The sequence below is a fragment of the Dioscorea cayenensis genome, chromosome 20 (assembly GCF_009730915.1).
Source record: "Dioscorea cayenensis subsp. rotundata cultivar TDr96_F1 chromosome 20, TDr96_F1_v2_PseudoChromosome.rev07_lg8_w22 25.fasta, whole genome shotgun sequence".
Classification (NCBI taxonomy): Eukaryota; Viridiplantae; Streptophyta; class Magnoliopsida; order Dioscoreales; family Dioscoreaceae; genus Dioscorea; species Dioscorea cayenensis.
In genome coordinates this window covers 8,876,480-8,883,771 of record NC_052490.1, presented here as the reverse complement: position 1 = coordinate 8,883,771, position 7,292 = coordinate 8,876,480, and the positions used below count along the sequence as shown (strand labels likewise).

General features: G+C 34.7%; 1 non-coding gene across 1 annotated transcript; it reads right to left on the bottom strand.

Annotated features, from left to right (window-relative positions):
- Window positions 1-6,535: 6,535 nt before the first annotated feature.
- On the bottom strand, window positions 6,536-6,643 carry LOC120252271. Its single transcript, XR_005533815.1, has one exon. It is a non-coding gene; the product is annotated as a small nucleolar RNA R71 (small nucleolar RNA).
- Between the last annotated feature and the right edge of the window lie 649 nt (window positions 6,644-7,292).

Sequence of the window (7,292 nt, the reverse complement as noted above, 5' to 3'; positions counted from 1 at the left end):
TAATAATAATAATTTAAAAAATAAAAAAAAATATTGTAAAAAGTTATTTTTTTATATAAAAGGGCAAATTGGTCAAATGCATATCATTCTCCTATCTTGTACCATGTAGTTGCATGAACAATGTTTAAACTTGCTTTCCCTTTTGATTGTAACTCATACATAATGGTGTAAAACCTTACCCTAGTATTGGGATTAGCCCAAAGTTATAGTGGATACTTATGTTTATGTTTTGTGACACTCTTTTCTATTAATGGTAAATCAATTGTATTTGGTCTTGTTATTTGTATTCACATAGCTTATGAATGTGAAAGCATTTTACATGCACAATCACGGAGATGCAAGGTGAGCTAAGAGGTGAACCTTGGTCTTAGACTCTATAAGACCAAACTTGAGATTTTTTATTAGGATTTCCTAAGGGTAAGTTAATTATCATTAGGCCTAAAGAGTTTATGTGAGGGTTTAACCATGAGGAAAGTTGGGAGTTAGCCTAATCTAAACACCTTGGTACTTCTTGAAAGAGACACTACACCAAAAGAAGGTTTTAGAGGCCATTTTCAAGCCCTATAGAGGCGGTTTAAACCGCCTCTATAGCTATAGTGTTGGTTTTTTTACCTGCCTCTAAACCGCCTTGTATCAAGCCGGCTCTACACTTTAGAGCCGGTTTATACCAACCGTTGGGGTAAATTTTTTTTATTGAGGCGGTTTTTAATAACAAGTGTAGAGGTGGTTATAACCGTCTCTATTGCTAAAATTTTTTTATTCCTCCACAATGGTTTTAGAGGCGGTTATAACCGCCTCTATAGTTAATAATTTTTTATCTCTTTTAAATAGTTTTTAGAGGCGGTTATAACCACCTCTATAGCTCATGATTTCTTATACCTTTCCAATATAGTTTTAGAAACGGTTATAACCGCTTCCATAGTTAATAATTTTTATCCCTCCCTAAAAGTTTTAGAGGCGGTTATAACCGCCTCTATAACTAATAATTTTTTATCCCAAACTTTTAGAGGCAGTTATAACCACATCTACATTTGTTAACAGTATGTTAATTTATTTATTTACTAATAATAAATAGATTTATTTAACCTATAAATCAAAAACACAAATCTTTAAATACATTCAAAAATATCCAAAATTTAAATTCATTGACTTTCATAGACAAGTAATGAGCTCAAGTGGTATTTTGATTAATAACAAAATGCAAAGAGTTTTACACTATTTGTCTAGTTTTATTACAAAATATTTTTTTGCTTAATTAAACAAAGTAAAAAAACTTCATGCATCCTCTTAATCTTCGACTCTTTCGATCTTTAACCATGAATTCTCCTACATAAAAAAACAAACAATATCAAATAAAAAACTATAATTCTAATTAAATTCAAATAAAAAACAATTAAATGCTAAACCTCTAAAAATCAAATAATGAACAAATATCCCAACAATTGAACAACATAGCATGAACAATGTCCATGGTTAAAAATCAAAGAATCTTTTTACTCTTTCCACAAAAACCTCTAAAAATCCCATCTCTGCCACAAATCTATTAGAACATTCACTTACATTGCAAAATCTCATCAAAAGAACCAAGATTTAATACCTAATCCCCATCAAAATTAAATTTAAAAACCAATGCGAACACTCACATAGCTCGAAAACCCAACTTTAGCAAAGCATTCTATGCATGGTACTGTTCAATTATTAAACTTTTATTTAAAGGAAAGAAACTAAAAGCACAACTCTCTCAAAATAAATAAATGAATAAAAGATATTTCACCAATTAAGAAGTGAAAGGCTAATGACACCAAAAATTAACAGGAGAATGTATGCCTCAAGTCAAGAGAAATATTCACCTTGTCTAAGTAAAAATATGTTCCAATCAGTCATTTAATATAACATCATATCAGTTATCCTATAGCAGGATGCCTATAGAAATATCCAAAAATCAGATTAACCAAAGCAAAGTAATTAAGGCAGGTTTTAGAAGTGCATACTTGTGCATCTGCCCTTGAAGAGACTAGCACATTCATCATCTGGGAAAATACAAGTCCTGTGATTTTCTTCTGGTGACCTTTTAGTTTTGTTTTAACCTGCATGCATGCAGTAAACAAAAGTGGAGGGAAAAAAGAGCTCAGAAACAAGGCACAGAATAAGTTTATTGCCCCCATCAAACTTCTAACTGACCTACCAATTACTTAAATGGATTGAATTATTAAATGTACACATACACAAATGAAAGAATACACACAATACTCAGTTAAGACTGCTGTAGTTACCTCATCAATTCGGACATTATAAATTTGAATAGAAGAGTCATCCGTTCCAACTGCAATAATGTTATTATCTTGAGGATGAAATGCCAAATAAGTGGCCACAAGAGGTGGTGCCATGAAAGCTGTCATTACCTGAAGCAAGACTAAAATGACAAATTCAAATCAGAGAGACAAAAAACTGTTGCAGACTCTTACTCATTCAGGTGAAACAATGCATGATGATTTGAAAATTGCAAGAGTCAAAATTGTTGACCTAATTGAAAGAATACAAATTGGGTTCTAAGATAAATAACAAAAACTAAAGAAAAACAACAAGTGTTGTTTGTAGTTTTCAAAGACGAAGAACCTGAGTAATTGTTGCTCTGACATATATGTTCTGCCTATCTAATTCATAACTAATAAGTGTGAGAGAAAAAGGGCACCATTAGGATGCATCACTAGTACAATTGCTACTTTGCATCATTTGGCTCCAATCCATGTCAGGCTATTGAATGAGGTACATAGGTCAAAAAGAACAAATATGATTACAAATAAACCTTTGTTGTGGTTGTCATAGAGTCGGGGAATTGCAAGTCTTTGAGGTGACCAGAGTCAATGATATCAGCCAATTTCTAGGTCTTGATCTTGTCCACATCATCTAAAATTCTTGGTTTAACATCTACAATCCTAGTGCTGTCAATAGTAGCTTGCAAAGTTGTCACATTAGAAACTGTAGGCACATAAACATCACTGGAATTGTTGCATACTCACCAGGTTAGTCATTGGCATTGTAGGTGAATTTTTGTCAGAGATCTCAGCGATAATTTGGGAACTAGAAACATTGTGAACATCATTAATTGCATTACCAACTGAAGGCTGTACAAAAAATTGCCGGTGGAATATTGATTAGCAAAAGCCCAGCCAAGCATCTCAACCTTAGGCAATATTGTGCATGGTATGCTATATTTACATTTGGAATGAGTACCTTCATATGTATATGTTTGGGAAGCACCTCAAGAACCCTCAAGTGCCCAACTCTCCATCCTTACTAGTTCCACAAGAAAAAAGCCTGCATATGGATATAATGAAAGCGCTAAAACAGATTAGACCAACACTAAAACCTACAGCTACTCTGATAATCAAATACTCGCAAGTTACAAGTGAAACATTAACAAACCACCAAGCTTTCTTATTCCAGGTTCACTAACAAGCATCAATAAAATATAACCAAAATGGAGGCAAAAACATACATGTAAAAGCATAAATTATAAGCACAGCAACGTTCAAGTCACAGAAGTTCACCTTAAACCATTTGCACTATATGGAAAACATGATTAGCAATGACACCAAACTGCAGAGCTGAAAGGTAGCAGCAAAATCATGATTGCAGAGATTATGGAAAACTTTACTAGTATAGGAAGCTACTAATAAACAAACCAACCAACCTCTATGAGAATAAAGGTAGGGCGCTTTGGTTTCCCAAAATTGATGCATGGCAAATCAGCAGAATATCTCAGCTCTACACCACGAATCTTCACAAAATAAGCAAATACTATAATTTCAGTAGACTGGACATCACAGTCACTATTCCTATTTCTCCCACTTCCCAACTTAAGGGTAAACCTGAAAAAAAAATTGAATCAATTCCCACGAAGTAAGAACAACCCTTAGACACTTGAATAAAAATACTAGGAAACTAGGACAACAAAGCTAACAATTGAGGAAAAAAAATTGTACATAGACAAGCTAAACCAATTAATGACTGGTTGAGTTAATGCAAAGATCAACTGTACATTTCAAAGACAAGGAAGCTCTTATAGATTAACAAATATGTTTGCCAACATTTAGCAGTTTGAAAATACTAATGCTCTCATTTTTTTTCTAGGTTTCTTTTTTAACAAACTCAAAATCCAACATGTTGTGCAGTTCCCAACATAAACATGAAAAAGACAAACTCAAAATCCAACAAAGGCCAACAAGTTTAAGAAATATTTCAAAGTGTTAATATAATACAATATAACTAAAGTTTACATCTATATGATCATCCAATTCTTACAGAAAGCATAAAATTGAATAAGTTAAGACGAAATTGAAGACATGTCAAGGTTCTGCATCTCTCTTCACCCACATGTATTGCTGACCAAAATGAGTACCTCAAACAGTGGATTTATCAAAATTAACCAAGATATTCACTCCAATAACTTCACTTGTTCCACATTCCTTATCGATATAAATATTAACACTTTCTCTATTATCTTAACCATTTCATCAACCAATTTAAATGCACCTGATAAGTACAAGGATAAACAAATGTGTTCAAATTTGTATGCACTAAACAAGACCTGCATACTCACCAATTATTGTCATTCAAGCGTTCTACTAGCAAAATTAATCATAATTCAACCAAAAAAACTCAAAAATCAACTCAAAACACACACACAAAAACAGCCGCATCCACAACATTAGAAACCAAATGCCATCAATAATAAATAAGAAATTAAAAAAAAAAACCAAAGTAGTGATTCTGGTTTTTTTCAAAAACCAAATAGCAAGGGGATGGAGATGTTATTAGGGATGTGGATTAGTACCTAAATTGATGGATATCATCATTCTAGTGTGGACAAAGATCGTTGGTGACGTTTTTGGGGGTGCGTCAGCCAAGCGAAGGTTGATGGATGTGTCGAGCAAGAACATCAAGGTGGCGGCGGAGGGAAAAAACATCAAGGCGGCGGATGTCATCGCCGTCGAGAATACAACACCGGTGGAGGGTTCCTAGAGGTAGTTAAGAGCGGGGAGAAAAGAGGACTTATAGCTGCCGCTAGGGCCGATGATGCCAACGATGGAGGCCTTGGGGATTTCCAAGCTGATTCATTTCAAGATCGCCTCTCCGGTCTCCGATCGCCATTCTAATCTCTCAACCTGGATCATGGCTTCTTCTTCTCCAATTCGTACCTCCATGGCGTCATTTCCCAACAATCGCTCGCTGGCTTCCCCTGCAAGGCAATGAAAACTCATCAGCTATGGATTCATGGTGAAAATTATGGAGAAATTTGGAATTTAGGAAGTGAATGAAGGGTTTACGTGACGCCGGAGTTGAACCCATGAATCACGGAGAGAGAGACAGAGAGAAAAGAATGAGGGGAGTGAGATGTGGAGTGCTTTAGTTATTATTATTATTATTATCTTATTGAGCCGGTTGTGTTAAACCGGCTTGAAAAGATGTTGGAAATTTTTAATCTCCCCATTAGAGCCGGTTTTCTTAAAACCCCTCTACATGGCTGCCTCTACAGCCATAAAATGACGTAGTGAGAATAGCAAGCACCTATGGACAATTGCCCTTCAAAATGGTTTGCCCAAACCTAATAGAATTCAAAGCTTACTCTTTATTGCTCCTTGGGATGAACCCTCAATTCTAGGATTATTAAGATTCAAATTTCAAACCCCACAACCTTGCCCTGTTGTCACCCTTGACATTTTGTAAATTTTCACCTCCTTTATTTTGTTATTTTAGTTTCTCAATATTGATATTGAAGTGTTTAACTAGATAACTCTTGATTGTAGTTGATTGCTAATCGACAGCTAGGTCTCCAAGTGAATGATATTTTAAATACTACTTTACTAAACCATACACTTGCAGTTACACAACAAGTTCTTGGCGTCGTTTCTTGGGATCTTGTTTGTTGATATTGATTGTATTGTAATATGGTTAGACTAGGTGTTTTGTTTTTAGTTTTTCCTATTTGTTTAGTTTCCTTAACTTTCTTTGTCTTTCTTGTAGGTAAACTGTTCTTTTATGCAAAAAGCTCGAAGTTTTGGAAATCTTGTGGACCAGGATCGGGAATTCGAAAAGGACTTTCGAATTTATTATCAAAGGAGTAGAAAGGATCAAGAGTCTTCATAAATATCAGATATGGATAACAATAATAGAAATTTGAGAGAGTTTACAGCCCAAGTGCTTAAGGATTGAATTCTAGTATTGCAAGACCACCGATGGTGGCAAATAACTTCCAATTGCAACTGGCACTCATGTCTTTGATTTAGCAGAGTCAATTTAGAGGTTCATCAATGGAAGGTACACACATTCACATCTCTATCTTCCTCAAATATTGCGACACCATCAAGCTTAATGGAGTCCCACAAGATGCGACGAGACTTAGATTATTTCCTTCTCCTTACAAGATAAAGCTCAAGCTTGGTTACATTTACTCCTTAAGGAATCCATTATAGCATAGGATCAATTACATCAAGCTTTTCCATCCAAATATTTCCCTCTAAGCAAGAATGCTCAACTAAGAAATCAAATCACTGGTTTTTCTCAAAGGGAAGGTGAATCAATGTACAAAGCTTGAGATAGGTTTAAAGAGTAAATGTGATTGTGCCCTCCATCAATGCTTGGAAAAATTATTGATTGTGTAAATAGTCTATAGTGGATTAAATTAAAATGTTCATGTTTATGTTGATGTTGTAGTGGAAGGGGCATTCATGAAAAAAAGTGTGGATAAAGCCTATAATTTGATTGAAGACATGGCACTCAACCATTATCAATGGTTAAGTGAGAGAAGCACTCAACTAAAGCCTACGGGGAGACACAATGTTGATCCTTTAAGCCTTATATATAGTGGCTAAGGTGGATGTGTTAACTAAATGGTTTGACAAATTCAGTGTGAATGCCGCGTGCATCCCCAACATTACATGTGAAATTTGTGGCTGCACATGACATTCATCTACAAATTATTAGTTAATCTATTATCCCTCTCTAGAATCATCAACATAACGAGTAAGCTACGTCAACAATTTTAACTAAAGAGTACTAAATGATCCATTCTCTAATACCTATAACCCTTGTTAGAGAAATCATCCCAACTTTTCCTATATGAACAACCAGCTTCATATTGATCTAAACACCACTAGCCAGTCCCAGTATTTCAGCAAAGAACTTTTAATCCTCCATCAAATCAAAAATCCAATTTGTAGGCCTTACAACAAATGCCTTCTTATAAGAAGTTCTTGAAAGACATTTTATCCAATAAAAGGAGATTAGAG